This window comes from Gopherus evgoodei, chromosome 2, assembly GCF_007399415.2.
Source record: "Gopherus evgoodei ecotype Sinaloan lineage chromosome 2, rGopEvg1_v1.p, whole genome shotgun sequence".
Classification (NCBI taxonomy): domain Eukaryota; kingdom Metazoa; phylum Chordata; order Testudines; family Testudinidae; genus Gopherus; species Gopherus evgoodei.
In genome coordinates this window covers 212,598,972-212,615,794 of record NC_044323.1, presented here as the reverse complement: position 1 = coordinate 212,615,794, position 16,823 = coordinate 212,598,972, and the positions used below count along the sequence as shown (strand labels likewise).

The window sequence follows — 16,823 nt, the reverse complement described above, 5'->3', positions numbered from 1 at the left end:
TGAGGGCTACTCAAAGGGTACGTCTACACTCCTTGCAAAGATTTGATTGAATACATACACTTCACACACCCCTAGTAGTGTAGACGATGAAGCACTGCTTAGTTAAGTAAAGACATGCCAGAACGTTATGGTATTTACCTCACATGGCTCTCTACATAACCAAGCAGTGCCTCCCAGTCTATAGCATAGCATAGCATCCTGTTGTTTCCCCACTGGCAGAGTCCTTCCCCTCTGAAGCGAAAGGCTCCAGTAGCGGGGAAAAGGCTCTGACCGAGGGGAGACAGTAGGGAAAGGATCCTGCAGCTCTGTGTTGATGGAGCCTTTCCCTGCTGCAGTGGGGAGCTACACACCACGTGTGGCTGCAGCTCACTTTTCACGGCAACTTGTAGCTACACAGACCCTCAAGGGTTCTAACAACAAAAATTTTGGTGGCCTCAGAGTGTGGCCAGGAACTCTTGCTGGTGGCCACTCTCACACTTTTTCCTAAAATACTTAAGTAATTTTAGGAAAAAAAACCACAAATAAATATGCACATATACAGGTCCAATCAGTGTAATTTATTTACAGACGCTTCCCAGGTCAAACCGGCACTTATGCAAACCTGCACTTATGGAAAAAGACTGGGGTTTTTTGGGTGTTTTTTTTGGGGGGGTGGGGTGGGGTGAGGTGGTATGTGTCGGATATACGTCCCCAACTTACGCAAAATTTGACTTATGCAAGGTGTTTGACTTACACGGAACACTTGTGTAAGTCAGGGAGTGTCTGTATGTGGGTCTTTTTGCAGACCTAATAATAAAAATAATGTATAGTTGTATGTATTCTTTACTGGATCTAAAGAGAATAGAAACATAAATAAGGTGCTTTTCATGTTCTTGTCTTTTTGTTCTTGGGTGGTTCTTTATTTTTTATTTTTTGCTTTTTTTGGTTGCTCTTTTTACGACTTGCTAGCTAGTAAGTCTGTTTCTGTGAAAAGCGATATTTGTAAGTTTGCTAATATCACTTCTCACAGCAGCAGACTTGATAGCTAGAAGACAGCGAAAAGTGATATTAACAAACATACAAATACCACTTTTAACAACAGACTTACGCAACCCTGTTAAGTCGGAGGCCAAATTAAGCCTTGGATGGAGAGATGGGTAGGGAGACAGCAGGGGCCCAGGGGCGATGGGGTGGTGAGCCTGGGGCTGGGGCCAGAGCCCGAAACCCGAAGCCCCACAACCGTAGCATGGAGCCTGCTGCTGTGTAGCTGGAGAACAGAGCCTGCCACCCTTGAGCTGAAGCCAGAAGCCTGACCCCCACTGTCCCTGGGAAGATGGGGAACTCACACTGGCTGCCTGCTCCTCTGGTGTGTGGCTCCGCTGCTCCCCCCAACCACTGCCCAGGAGGCTGTGGCCACAAGAAAAGTCCCTGGTGGCTACATGGGGCCACGGTGGCTGCATTTGAGAAACGCTGCATATAATTTGCCACCAACGGCATAGATGTAGACGTACCTTACGTTACAGACTTTGGCTGGTCTGTAATAGCCACAAAGGACTGAAAATGCAGCCCAGGATCAGCAGGAGTAGTGATATTTCAACTACACTCATTCTTTTCTAACACACGCACTTTATCGTACTACGCAGCAGCAGATAGGGTGTGGCTGTGGGGCACATGAGCTCCTGCATCAGGCTTTATGCCACTTCAGCATCATTCTTACACTGGTGTTATTTATTCTCCCAGGAAGAATTAGATAGATTTTGTGGCCAAAGTGGGCAAGAGGTGAGGTGTGGCATAAACTGGCCATATTGCACCTAATGATCTGACACACGGTATCTCACACCTCCTTTTCATCTGCTAATTGTGTAATTCTACCAAAAACACAATCGAGGTTTGTTCTCTCATGTTCCCCCTCTAAAAAGAAATTTGAAAACAAACAAAAAAAATCCACAAAATAATTCTTTACATTAAAAAAAAATACAAACAGCTCAGAAAAATCAAATTGCCATGTCTAACAGGCTTGGATAAAAGTAAGCAAATTTATTAGCAATTCCTTACAGCTTTGTGTAAAAACAGTGCAATGTTGACAAATACTTTTCTCCTTTGTTTTTAATCAGGCTTCAAAAAAGTGTCACTGAGGGAGTTAGAAAACACATCTTTGGCTAAGTGTTTGTGCCAGACTACTTATAAATTCAGTTCTGACCGGATCCTCAACTGCTTATAAATAAGAACTGTTCAGAGACAATTCTCTTCAAATGCATAAACATCTTTCTTCAAAATTCTTCATTAAAAAAAATGAACAGAACAAAAAGTACACTTTGTCCTTTACTTTTAGTATGCGATATTCCACTAGTCTTCTGCAGTCAACAGGCATATTAACAAATCACACTTCTTTTAAGCACATTCAGCCATTGCTCAAAACAACAAAATAAAATTATTGGACATCTGTTTTCATGGCCATTTCTTTGCCAAAAACAGTGCACTAATAAAGCAAACAAAGAAAATATGGGTATACAGAGATCTTAAAAACTACTAAACTCAAAATTATGTCAAGGTTAATGCTGGATGAGCAATTTTCTGTGAAACAGCCTTACACTGTTGAGTAATAGTGGCCACATGGTTCATTTCATTTCTATTAAATAAATCCTTCTCTCTCATTACTTTCTGGTGGAAATGATCAGAAAACGCCAAATGTTTTGTGGATTTCTTCCTATTGGCCTTTTCTTATTTATTCTTCTATGCAACATGCATTTATCGTGTGTCAAGGTTGAGTCTTTACTTACTCTTTTTTCCAGAAATACCAGAAATTCTTCTGTAAAACAAACAAATCTGTAAAGAATATCTGGAACTACCAGAGGCTGTGAGAGATCAAAGATGCAAATCATTAGTAGGCACTGTGCAACCTTCCAAGGTGTCACAGGAGACCAGTTTTTCTGTCACAGAGGCAACCCAACAGAACAAAACTAAAACAGTAAATACAGAGAAGCTTCTTTAAAAGTGTAGCCATCTGCATCTGTGCTGCCTCTCTTAGGTAAGGTCATCTCAGCAATCCCAAGACAAACAATTATTTTCAGGATTTGTATTTGTTTTCTAAACTATAAAATGTCATACAGTGGTTCATGCTGGGGGAGGAGAGGAGTTTTTAACTAAAAAATTAAACCAAACAAATTTATGTAATATAGGAATGAATAAACAATCTCAAATGCTTGTATTGTTCCAATTATAAATAGTCATCATTCACTACGATAACTAGTGCATTTGGGTTTTGGAGATGAGAGGAAGAAGAAATTATACAGGACTAAATTATTTACTTTAGACATTTTGTTGTACATCTTCTACTCGTTTTTCCCCAAAATAAAATTTCTTAATGGTATTTACAATCTAAACATAATGTGGCTGCCACTCAAGCATCACTTAGTCATAATTCCCACACATAGGCTCTATTCACACTTTGATTCATGAAGATAAAACTTCCATTAAATATCAGCATCCAATAGGAAGAAAATACACCTCATCATATTTTACCTTGCATATTTACACAATAGAATATAAATGATACTTGTAAAAATGTTCTGTCTAGCAGGTCAAACTCCATTTTAAAAAAATGAATACCTTATACTTATGGAGCATTTTTCATCAGTGGATGGCTAAGTACTTTACAGAGGTCTATATGATCTCCATTTTATATATGTTAAGTGTCATTGTCAAACAATTTTAAAGATCTTAGCACAAGTACTGGTGCAGTCAGTCTAATCTATGCCTTTCCTAATACATATGTGAACTTGGGTGGATATGTATGCCTTAACAAGTTCCTATACATGTATTTGTAAGACTCTAGCTTTGTATTTAGAGACACTGGTGATCTTGTACAAGCCTGGAAAAGTCAGGTCCATCTAGTTTCTCTGTTAAAATCCAGCTCGCTCTCCTGTGTAAATAACATTTTTTTCCTCTTTTACTATAGACTAGTTTTTCCGTCATTATTTTCTTGTACAGAAATTCAACAGTAATTGGTGGAGGCCTGGAAAATCAAAATGAAGGCTGACATTCCAACTTGCTGTGCCTCCCCCTTGCACACTCCTTAGACATATACCTCATCCTAAACTCATCAGGAGAGAATGAGGTATCAAGAAAATTTAATAGCATGTGCCAGTTTTGAAGCAAACTTAAGTGTTATTTAAACAAGGATTGTGTTTAATAGGCAATTTGCATTTTAGTAGGTTTACTCTTTTCCAAGATATTTGTTTAAAGGTGCCTTAACCTTGACATAAATCATGCCAAGCATCTGTATACATTACTTTTACAGGTTTAATAATTAAACCTTTTGGACAACTATGCTTCACAGAAAAGACAAGCATTTCTTTTTTCTATATGAAACTATATATATTTGATATTCTTTCACAGCTACACAGATTATTTCATCTCCACTCTTCCTGCTGTATTCTTGTAAAGATCAAGACAGTATAGTTGTTATAACAATAATACCATCACCTCCTGTCTCCTGAACACCTATTTCTTCCTACTGTGAGTATGATTGCTTGTATAAGATGGTAGGGTCAAAAACCGAGACCTTGGGTTGTGAGCTGCGGCAAAACTCTTTTTTACCATATGCATATATGGTACTCTTTCCTCCACCCCCTTCCCTGTAAAGAGGGCAACCTTTACTATATTTTCTTTTCTTATATTTCACAAGGTCTTGACTCTGACATTGATTTCCTGTCTGCTTCAGTGAAAAGTGTTGAGAATTAATCACTTGTGGATAATAAAAAAAAAGAGATAATGCCAAATAAATTGTAGGCATTCCTTAGTCAAAAACTACTTCTCTCTTTTATTCAGGTACACAGAACAAATTAAATAAACAAATAAAAGCTTAGTTTAACAAATTTAAACATTCACTGAACAAGTATTAATGGATTAAAAACAGCTACAGTTTAGATTAGACTATGTGCTGGTAATTTAAGATTTTCCTCTTAGAAGAAACACAGAGAATTTACAGAAGCTAAGAAACCTCCCCAAGGAATAGAAATCTTTAGTTTATTAATAAAAAAATTTCTTTCAGCTTTTTCAAATATCTTGCTCACTGTGTTAACTTTGATATCAAAGGAGAAAAGCTCAGCAAATAAATAGTTCAGAATTCTTTTCAGACAAAGAAACATTACAATGATCATCATTTGGGAAGCCAAAGTACACTTAAATGGTCCTTTCAGACCTGTAATGACTGCACTATGATATCTGACAACATTTGGTAAGGATTATCCTTTTATTTAGACAAAAGCAAGCATTCCATAGATAAATCAGCACTTTTTGCCATCAGACTAATAAAACCTTTTCACAACATAGATTTTCAAGAGAATCCTTTAAGGTTTTAGGATGCTGCTCCTTTTACTAAGTAACAAAATACACCCCATGGTGTCTCATTGACCCCACTCAGCTGTCCTTTGACCTCTTCAATTGTTGTCGCCTAACTTCAGGGGCCACGGAATTTGCCTCCCATATCAAAAAGTCTAATATTGCTTCCTCCTAGCACCCGGTGAAACAAAATGCAAGAGACTTTTTTTCCTCTCAAGACTACTACTATGTTCCAGATGTTCCCAGCTACAATGTTACAGAGAGCAGGTTTTGGTATCTGTGTGGTAACCATGAAGCAACAATTAGGACCTGAACTGTGGCAATGACCCTCTTGCTCTTTGGGCCTCAGTGCAGCCCCTGCCCCAAGGATATAACAGGTCATAAAACAGGAATAGATCTTTGGCCTCCTGGAAATGCTGGGTCATTTAAATACAACAAGAAGCTATAGGAGTCCAATGTCCTATTTTGAATAAGTCAAACCTCTCCCAATCACAGGAACATCAGAAAATACTACTATGACGCTCCCAATTGGAAGTGCACATCTATTTTTATAAACTGTAAAATTCAACTAGAGAACTGAAATTCTCCACCAGAATTGTTTTAACCCTTCTGAGACTGCAGAAAAAACATACAGCGTGTGTGTGTGTGTGTGTGTGTGTGTGTGTGTGTGTGTGTGTGTGTGTAGTATATACACATATAATACACATATGCACACAACTTCTTAAGAATTCATTTGGCTAGCAGTTTGGAAACTTGCAGAGTTATGAGGTTAAACATCAAGCAAAGGATGGCAGTGAAATCAAATAATTATAACAAAATAATAAAGCTAAGGCTATTTTTGATATGTAGAAAAGAATGTATTTGACAACACTGTTAAGCCTTTTCTAGTGAACATTTTTTAATTAAGTGAATCAATTGGGGGGGAGTTGGAATAAGTTCATAACAATAGTTCAGAAATAAAACAGCTTTTTACAGTTCCTATTGCTCAAAACACTGATTTTAAGAAGTGGATGTTGAAGACAAAGGGATATAAAAACAAACATCACATATTCTGTATAATGAATGTGGTAAGTACAGTACCTTCTTGTATTCCTTTTAACCTTTTTGAAATGCATTCATGATTAAGGGTTGTAGTTAAGAGTTTAGGGAAACCTGTTGCCACGTTATCTAAGTCGTTTAAAGTTCTTAAACACCTGCAAAATAATGAGGGGGGGAAAAACAAAATAATTGATGGCAGTTCAGATCCAACATATCATACAGTTAGCAACAAGACATTAAAACCTGCCTCAACACGACATTAAAATGTTCCTATCAAAGTTCACATATGGCTAAACTGGTCAGTACGGAGATTTTCTCAGATAGATCCCGTTCCTAATTATATGTTTACAGACCCTACAGCACTTTCCTCACTTTACACACAAGCTGACAAAAAGAAGAAAAATGTTTTGTTTTCTTTTAAAATGGCCATATAATCTAGATGACACTTTCTGCAGTATGTCTGTGGCTCCTTCTATGCCACTGAACAGCAAAAGACAATCAGTTTCTTTTGCAGAGTAAGGATCTGATCCATCACCACTGAGGTCAAATAGAACTTTGCTACTCACTGCAATGGTAACCAGATTAAGACCTGGTACCGCAAGAAATAATCACTTAAAGGAAAAGTCTCCAAGCAGAGAACAATCGGTACTTAGAGATAACCTAAGGAGATTATTTTTCACACATATTGCTTTTAATAATATATGTTTAGAGTATACAGTAATGATCAAAAATTATTTCCAGACAAAAATTAAGTCAAAGGATGGATTGCTGATTTCTCCCCTCCCCCAAACTCAAACTGCTTTGGTAAAGATAACTTCAGTAAAAATTCTATTTAATACAAGATAAATATACTTAAAATGCCCAAGAGGATGGCAACAGGGCTGTAGAAAACAGCAAGTAAAAATGTCATGTTCTAAAACATGTATTATAGTATGTAAGATTTGTTATCAGAGAAGAAAGCCTTAAATAGACTTCTTGTTGACTGGCTTATATTTCACACACAAGCGCTTCCTAGTCACTCCAGTCAATTCATTTTCTTTACAATAATGGGCCACACTATGCCAGCGGATTTTAAAGGAAAACTTTCCTAACTGGTTGCAAGTGGAATATTCTGCTTAAAGCAGATGACACAATTTGGCCTAGTATTGTCAGGTAAAGTATAAAATGATTTTAAAAAGCACATTGATAATACAAAAACCTCTCTGAAATTAAATAAAAGATTTTCTCACCAATATAACTGAATTTCTTCTTCTTTTCCACAATCTTAAAAAAGGAATGGGCTGTTAAAGATCTAAATGCTATACCTGATCTTTCTTATTTTATCAGAAGAAATGTGTTTCACTGTAACACAAAAAAATCCTACACATTCCCCTGAACTATAGTCCTTACTCTAAGCTGCACTACCTCACCATGCTACAAACATAAGTCTATCACAGATGGTCAGTAAGATTAAACCACATCATTTCTGACCAAACCATAAGACTCTCCAAAGAATTTCATGATTTTTAACAGGCTCATAATCCAATTCGAACAGCTCTTGGGTCTGAAATTGCTATTTTTTGGCCACGTGCTGAACATTTCACCTGCTAGTAATGACATTTTTGTATTTTCTTCTAATTACACCCAAAGCTAAGACCTTTGGCCCTAGGCCACAGACCTCTATTCAGGCTGCACACATCCTCTTAAATGCCCTGATCCTTTGTTGTCACTCGTAGTCTTTCATCTATTATTTACACCCATTGAGAAGGGAGATACTCTACCATTTGTGAAGCTTTAAAGCTTCTAATCATCTTAATTTCTTCGCCTTTCAACCCATGCTTCCCCTCATGGACCAACGCCAAACAATGTGACAAAATCATTTTTCAAGCCAACATCCCCCTAGATCCCTCCCCACTCCTTGTCATATACTGGCTCAGTAAAAACTCATTTTGTCCTTATCTGACTGGATCATCAAACTGGGACCTTTGCTGCTTTAAAAAAAAACTATAATCATTTTTCATTTTCAGTTCAAAATGTCAAATGTAATTAGTCGAACTAAGTCAGAGAACTTGTATTATAAAGGTTTCCTTTTTATATTAAACACTATGAGATGCAATCTACTCATTAAACAGCTTCATCTGCATCTCCAAAAACAGAATTATTGATATTCTCGGTTTTGGATTACTGCTGTTGCACAAAATGAAACTAGCATTCAATATAACAGAATGGGCAAGGGGGGGTGATGATACATGTATGCACATCCAGTATAGGCAGACACACCAAAATAAACAAAATAGTATCACCAGCATGTGCTGGGGGGAGGGGTTGGAGGAGGGCAGGGTGTTTTTTTGTTGTTTTGAGTATTGCAAAATTAAAATTTCTCCTAAAGTTAGAATGAAACCAATAACAAAAAGCACAATTTCTTTGATAATTCACCACACTGTTCAGATTATCCCCCATGTCCAAATAAAATCTAAAAGCCAAGCAAATAAATGTTTACCATGATATAGAAGACTTCCTCGGATCATTACAGTCATAGAAGAATCTTAGTTTCCAAGACACTTAGAATATGACAACATGTGATCAATCTTGATTCTTTCTTCTAGTATTGCTTCTTACTCTTGATTTTTAACAGTGTTTCCTTGTTGTCTGTCCTCTCTGATCTCTGAAGGCCCCCCCAGCCCCCTTGTCTTTTCTTATTTTCACCATTTGCTTCAGCCAGCAGTTCACTTGAGACCCATCCATCTTATAATGCCTCAAGTGACAGATGCTCTTAGGAATGACCATACTGCTGAGTGAACAAAAGATAACATCACCTCTACAAACTCAAGAGAGAAATACAACTGCAACTTTAAGACAGGGTTGTCCTGACGGACACTGCACCATAAACCCCTCTCAAGTGAAAACAGAAAATAACTGCAAAGAAACGGAATCTGACACAATCAAAGGCACAAAAGAATGCTTCTCCCTTACCCCCCGTTGTTGTTGTCGATGGCCTTTTCACTATTTACTCTTATGGAAGAGTCCTGTAACATTTAACCAGGATGAAACCACTAGGTTTAAACAGGAACTAGATAGGATTCCATATAAATTGCTCTAAAAGCTGTACAAAATTTAATACGGAATGATGGCTTTTCTATACAATTTTTAAATGTATAGAACTCATGCTATGGAGTTCTATAGCAAGAACAGAATTATTTGGTAATTAAATTTATAGGATGGTTTAAAATTTCTACAGACAAGTCATCTATGAATTAAATTCTGGGGGACTTTTTATCTTTATGGAACTTGTGTTCTGCGGAAAATTCATAGGCACAGGAAGAATGTGCATGTGACAGAGAGCGGCTTCTTCAAGTAACTATTTTAATCTCAGAAGTATTAAATCTGTTGTTCACAAATAACTAATGTTTACTACAGTTAGGGTGCCCAGATAGCATGAAAAATCGGGACACAGTGTGGGGGGTAATAGGCGCCTATATAAGAAAACGCCCCGAATATCAGGATTGTCCATATAAAAACTAACTACAGTTCAACACTACAGCTCAACAAAATTTTAACTCAGTTTCCCTGCACATTTTAGCACAGTTTTTTCAATTAAAATAGCAAAGAATAATTATTTTAGGGTATACATTTCAGGAAATATTTCCTAAGACAGACTGTAATGTATCATGCAATTTCAATCTGGAATATAAACACTTGACTCAAAATAAGAACAGCATTCACTATACAAACTATAATTCAGGAGAAAAAATAAAAACAATTCTGGGGGGTGCTATAAAACTCTTCTGCAAGAACAACAAAAAGGTTATATTAACATCTTCTAGCCACAAACTAATGAGAGAGATGACATGAACATTCAATCTTTCCTCTCTGATGAAAGGGATGGTGTGGAGGAAAGGAAATATTTTCCTTCTTTGCATCAAGGTTTTAAAAAGAATCTTATGCTTTCAGTTTTCACCCAGTAATGGCAAATAACCTTGACTGCAGAAAACAAAATTACTGAGGTCACATGAGCATTATAGACAAAAAACATATAGAAACACAGAACAAAGATCAAGACAGGGGCACAATTAACCCAACATCTTGTGATCAATAGTAATTCATCAGAAAAAAATACATGTTATCACAGTATGCACTTCTTTACCATATTTATTAGTCGTATGGCAATTTACAATTGGTACGCTGTCTGTAAAGAGAAAACAATAGAAAAGCTGTACACAAAACACTGCCATAAATTCAATTGTCAGATGCAATTTGCTTCACGCCAAACATTGCTCATTTTTTTTTAAATGAGCAGAAAAACAAGATGTTATAAAACAGATACCATTAGATACATCCTCCCCAATTTGTTGGGAGGCTATTTTTGTATAAATACTGGAGTAATGCTTGGCAAAATGTACATTCTTAGGCCAGGTCTACACTATACATTTATATTGATACAACTATGTCGCTCAGGGGTATAAAAAATCCACACCCCTGAGCAATGTAATTATAATCAACCTAACCCTCCCCCCGCTGGTGACAGCACTATGTTGATGGGAGGTCTTCTCTTGTGAACATGCCTCTCGCGGAAGTGGACTAACTATGCCTACAGGAGATGCTCTCCTGTCAGTGTAACAGTGTCTTCACTGAAGCACTACAGTTGCCACTGCAGGGTTTTAAGTATAGAACTGCCCTTAGGCTCTCACCCTGCATTAGGATCCACTAGCACAGCCCCCTACACTTATACAGCGTCCCTTTGACTTCAGCAGATGCAAAGTTCCACATTAGCAGATCCTGATACGGGATTGGGCCCTCAGTACCCCAAGCTCTAATACAGATAATCACTTCTACATAGGGTAATATGACTTCATTTCCTCATATTAAGAGCATCCAAAGTATGGAAAGTTAAATAACAAAAGGACCAGATTGTTTCTTTCTTCAGTGAAAACCATGGTCCAGAATCCCAAAGAGCAGGAAGACCTAATGATTATCACCTCACAGAATTCCTCCCAAGTAGGTCCATTGACAGTGAGGTTTGCCTTCCCATATGCTCCCACATCCCTCCAAGATTCCTGCTCCCTCCACCCCCCCAAGCTGTTCCACTGAGCCATGTTACCAAGGCTTCCATTGTTAGCCAATGCCTCATTTTCAACCGAGTGCTCCCTTGTAAGGAGGAACCTTGCAGAAAAACTTCATTTGTGTGTGTGTGATGGGGAGGGGACTGCATGGAATAAACCATGCAGTTGTCTTACCCTGCCAGCCTGCCCAATCTACACCACAGTCTACACAGATCTTGATCCAGGAAGAGCTCTCAGCAAGGGAGGGGAAGAGGAGGAGTGTCCCAGATATGTAGAAGAAATAGGAAGAAATGCAGTGGAGTAGAATCCCCTCTCTGAACTGGGTTCCAATTTTGCCATTTATCAAAATTTTACAGAAACCTTATAATATTTGGGTTATTTTATTTTAAAGCCTCTTCTCCTAGTGGCATGTGAATAGGTGAGAAAGCTCAGGTTTCTTTAAAAAAAGGTTCCAGCCCACACTATTATGAAGAAACACTTGAACCCTAAAAGACTTAAAAACAAACAAACAGGAGACAAATTAAAGAACCAAAATTGATTACTTAATGAAATCTCATCATTTTAAAATCAGTCTCAGGATTTCGGGGTGCCTGATTAATGATTTTTCAATACTTTGGTTTGGCAATACTGTAGTGCTCTGGGTAGGATCTGGGCCAAAACTGAACCAAAGATTCTCTCTTTTTGATTAGACAACGCAGGATATCATACTAGTGACCACTCATACATCTTGAAGTTATCAGTTCAATTGTTAAGCACATTGAAAGAGAAAGTATTTGTAGTTCATAAGCCATCCATTTTTTCCAAAATACTTATTTTAAAGATTGTGTAAAAAGAGACAGATGGTCATAAATAATAGCAATAGACCTGAACCAAAAACCCCGGCTGTGAACCCTGCAGGCATTTTATCTGGAAGAAGGAGGAGACTAGAATGGGGGAATCCAAAACTGTGCATGGCAGGTCAAACCAAATATCTGGAACCAAAACCACTGAATATCGGGATCTGTGAAATCCAAATTTGAATTTTGCAGCTCACATCCACCTTGACAAAATAAACATTGGGACAAACCTATTGCAAAAAACAGAGAAAACATTGTGAGGAGAAGGGGAAGTGGTTTGCTTGTTCGTAATTTAGTTCAGTGGCTTTATGGCCAATGAGCCACCTATAAAACTTGAAATTATTTTTCATTCCAGTGCGTGTGTGTGCATGCTTGTCCTACACACACTCACAACTTTTAGAATATTTTATTTGGCAACCTATTTACTGACAAAGAACTAGTTATAGTTCATAAGTTTGAATTTTACACATCATATAGGCGAAATATATTAGTTGGGGGAAATAATCAATTATATATTAAGAGCCACTGAGTAAGTTGTCCTCCCTTAGCTCAAGTGAAACTGATGGAAGGCACAGCCAGTTTGCACTTTTGGGTAACTTTTCTTCAAATATACATTTCATATTAAACATGGCTGAGTTAAAAAAGGGGGTTAGATATGTTTCCCTAGTTATACTGCAAAATCTGAATTGTAAAATGAATAATGTGCTTTAGAACAATATCTGACTTCAGCCAATACTACTGAAAAGATGCCTTGAAAACAATCAAGATGGTCTTAATCTCTAACCTGATGACAGTGCACCATTTTTAGTCACACAGAACATTTAAAAAATGCATTTACTTAAAACTCGATCTCACCCTAATTAGCCCAGCAACCTAATAAGAAGTAAATGTAACAGCTAACAACATTTCACTTACAGGTAACTTTTGTCATTAATACTAATTACTGACACTGAAGCATGACCTTGAAATGACAGTTCCATTAATGCAAGTCTTATTGGGGAGGGTTTCAAAAAGCCTTGATTAAATTAACTACTTTTAAACACAATAGGATCAATATGCATGCAGAGAATGTACGCCCCCATGGCAAGTTCTTCTTGCTTGATTGATCAAAAACAAAACAGAAAAAACCCTGGCCTTCCCAGATCACAGCCGGTGCCAGAAATCCACACAGAAAAAAAAAATCCATCAAAATGAAACTCTGAAAAGGTTTACCCTTCACTAACCCATTTGCACTTCAAAAACTCCCTAAGTCCTTCAGCTAAACCCCAGGGTTGAACCATTTCAAAAATGAGAGAGGGGGGCCAGTTGTGATTTATCTTCCTTTTGGCCTCTGGACTGTCTGCCAACCTAAGAAAAAAAATCCTGTAACCTTGGATATATACCATTTTATAAACAACTCTGACTCAAGCCCTTACTTGCATAATTTGTTTCTTTCAGTCAGATGCACAAACTACTTATAAAGCAAAATTTTAGGTTTAATTCCTTGGCAAACAAGCTCATACAATAAAGTCAAAAAGCAATCAAGCATCAGGATGAACCACCATGTTTGAAGTTTACATTATTTTAGCATGCAGTTTGACTAAAAATATAATGGGTCTTATTCTGATCTCACACATCTGATAATCAGTAGTTGCTTCACTGAAGTCATGGAATTACACTGGTGTAACACCTATGTGAAGTCGGAATCCAGCCCACATCACCTAGCATAATACACTTTCAACTAAATATTAATATCCCAATTATTCTTTTACTTGATGCTTCAGGCCACGCAATATGTAACTTTCAAAGCATTGCTCAAACTTCAGCATTTCAATATAGATTACCAATTCCAAGGAAAGTGGGAATTTCATGGGTCACAAACCTCTAGGTCACAAGGACCTTCTATGCAGCTGTCAGGCCACTATGACTCAATCGATCTATTCTTAGTTTATATGGTCTACCCTCATTATTAAATACATCCTGTAACTGCATTCTTTACACCGTAACATTTTTCTTCAGTAAAACAAACACTGAACAATGTTGCTGCTATTCTTTGATCAGAAATTCCAGCTCCTGTCATCAATTGTGATGCATAAAAAATACGGCAGACTATCAAGGACAAAATCTGTCTGTTATGAATGACACTTCCCCAACCCTTACTTTTTCCAATATAGTCTTCCATTTTAGAAACCAGATCTCTATACCTATGAAAGTCAATGGCAAAACTTCCACGTATTTAAATGGTACAGGACCGGCCCATCAGAGAACAAACTCCTATTTTTATTGTTCGTTATTGTATTATTTTGTTCCTTGAGTAAGAAAGGACCATTTGTTTGCATAAAGTTTTGGCTTTTGATTGTGGAGGTTTTTTTTAAATGGATCTCTCAAATTTTTCAACCTAAAAAGACACAAGCAGAAAGAAAAAAACAAACAAACCAACCAACCCTATAGCTGCTCTTGCCATCATGGCTCAAGATTTAAGTTAGGCTAGTGGGAAGTTTTATTGCCACCTTACTGTTGAATTTATATTCCTACCTATACTAAGTCTTTCACAAGAAAGATTCCATACCAGGGGTGGCCAAACTTACTGACCTTCCACATACAATAATCTTCAGAAGTTTGAGAGTCACAAGACGCACACAACCTGCCCCGCAGGGTGGCACCTGCTGAGGCACAGGGCTTCTGCCCTGATGCCACCCAGCGGGGCTAAGGCCCTGAGACTGCCCCCCCAGGGCCAAAGCCCCTAACCCCACAATCTTGCTGCAGGGCAGAAGCCCTGAACTCCCACCCCCAGTCCGATAGGTAGAGAATGGGGGATGGGAGGGGGCTCAGCGAGCTGCTCTAACTGTAGAAGAGCCACACGAGCTGCAGTTTGGCCACACCTGTTCTATACCCTTTATGCAGTTCACTCAGTAATGCTCAGTCTTTAATCGTGAAAACATTTCGAGTTCTGTGTTCAGAAAAAAAATTATTATATTATATCGAAAGAAAAATCAAAATTATGACGGTGGTAGTTAAAACTATCCACGAAGTACATTATGAGCACAATGGAGTCATGTCCTAGCCTCTACATACTTGTAGGCCTACTCCTGAAAACTCCTAATCCTCTAGTAGCTTCATTCAAATCAATGGGACTGAGTGAGGGTTTGTAGGCTCAGACTCCAGTTGGCTTCAGCATCTGACCTTCTTCCAAATGAAACACCTGAGGCTATATCTATTCTACAGTTCTACAGAAGCACAGCTATAGGAATTTTCTATTGCTAGAGTAAATCCACTCCCTTGAGAGGTGGTGGCTAGGGCAATGGAAGAATTCATCCACTGATGAAGCAATTTCGACATGGGGGCTTAGGTCAGCTTAACTGCATCTCTCAGCTACCTAGTGACATAACTAGGTTGACCTAAGTTTTAGGTATAGACCAGGCCTAAGCATCTGAGAGCCTGCTGTCTTCCCTAATGTGAAAGAGAAGGGGATAGGGAGTTACTAACATTGCGTAATGCACAACTGCTATCTGCTATTTGATATATGAAATCTCAGGTGTTACTCATAGACTCTAGGACTGGAAGGGACCTCGAGAGGTCATCGAGTCCAGTCCCCTGCCCTCATGGCAGGACCAAATACTGTCTAGACCATCCCTGATAGACATTTATCTAACCTACTCTTAAATATCTCCAGCGATGGAGATTCCACAACTTCCCTAGGCAATCTATTCCAGTGTTTAACTACCCTGACAGTTAGGAACTTTTTCCTAATGTCCAACCTAAATCTCCCTTGCTGCAGTTTAAATCCATTGCTTCTTGTTCTACCATTGGAGGCCAAGGTGAACAAGTTTTCTCCCTCCTCCTGATGACACCTTTTAGATACCTGAAAACTGCTATCAGGTCCCCTCTCAGTCTTCTCTTTTCCAAACTAAACAAACCCAATTCCTTCAGCCTTCCTTCATAGGTCATGTTCTCAAGACCTTTAATCATTCTTGTTGCTCTTCTCTGGACCCTCTCCAATTTCTCCACATCTTTCTTGAAATGCGGTGCCCAGAACTGGACACAATACTCCAGTTGAGGCCTAACCAGCGCAGAGTAAAGCGGAAGAATGACTTCTCGTGTCTTGTTTACAACACACCTGTTAATGCATCCCAGAATCATGTTTGCTTTTTTTGCAACAGTATCACACTGTTCACTCATATTAAGCTTGTGGTCCACTATGACCCCTAGATCTCTTTCTGCCATACTCCTTCCTAGACAGTCTCTTCCCATTCTGTATGTGTGAAACTGATTGTTCCTTCCTAAGTGGAGCACTTTGCATTTATCTTTATTGAACTTCATCCTGTTTACCTCAGACCATTTCTCCAATTTGTCCAGATCATTTTGAATTTTGACCCTGTTACGTTCAATCCTGTTCTCTTTTCAAATTAAGCAAACCACAAAGAAAATCACTAGTAATTTTTTCCCCACTATTACAACAAAAAGCTTAGTACTTTTGCCCATCATTACCCAACTGTACTTGTGTTTACTCTCAGCTGTCTTCTTTTGTCTATGGTGGTTCAAGATCATAACCCAGCACAACAATATAAACGTGAACTTCACTCTTTCCTGAAATGTGCTTATGGAATGC

General features: G+C 38.2%; 1 protein-coding gene across 5 annotated transcripts in view; it reads right to left on the bottom strand.

Annotated features, from left to right (window-relative positions):
• GREB1L (GREB1 like retinoic acid receptor coactivator) overlaps nucleotides 1-16,823 on the bottom strand; it is a 208,358-nt gene that overhangs the window by 116,832 nt on the left and 74,703 nt on the right. For all 5 annotated transcript variants that reach the window (XM_030552886.1, XM_030552887.1, XM_030552889.1 and 2 more), the window contains exon 2: nucleotides 6,403-6,515. The gene's annotated coding sequence lies outside the window, so the exon portion shown is untranslated. The remainder of the gene's footprint in view (nucleotides 1-6,402; nucleotides 6,516-16,823) is intronic.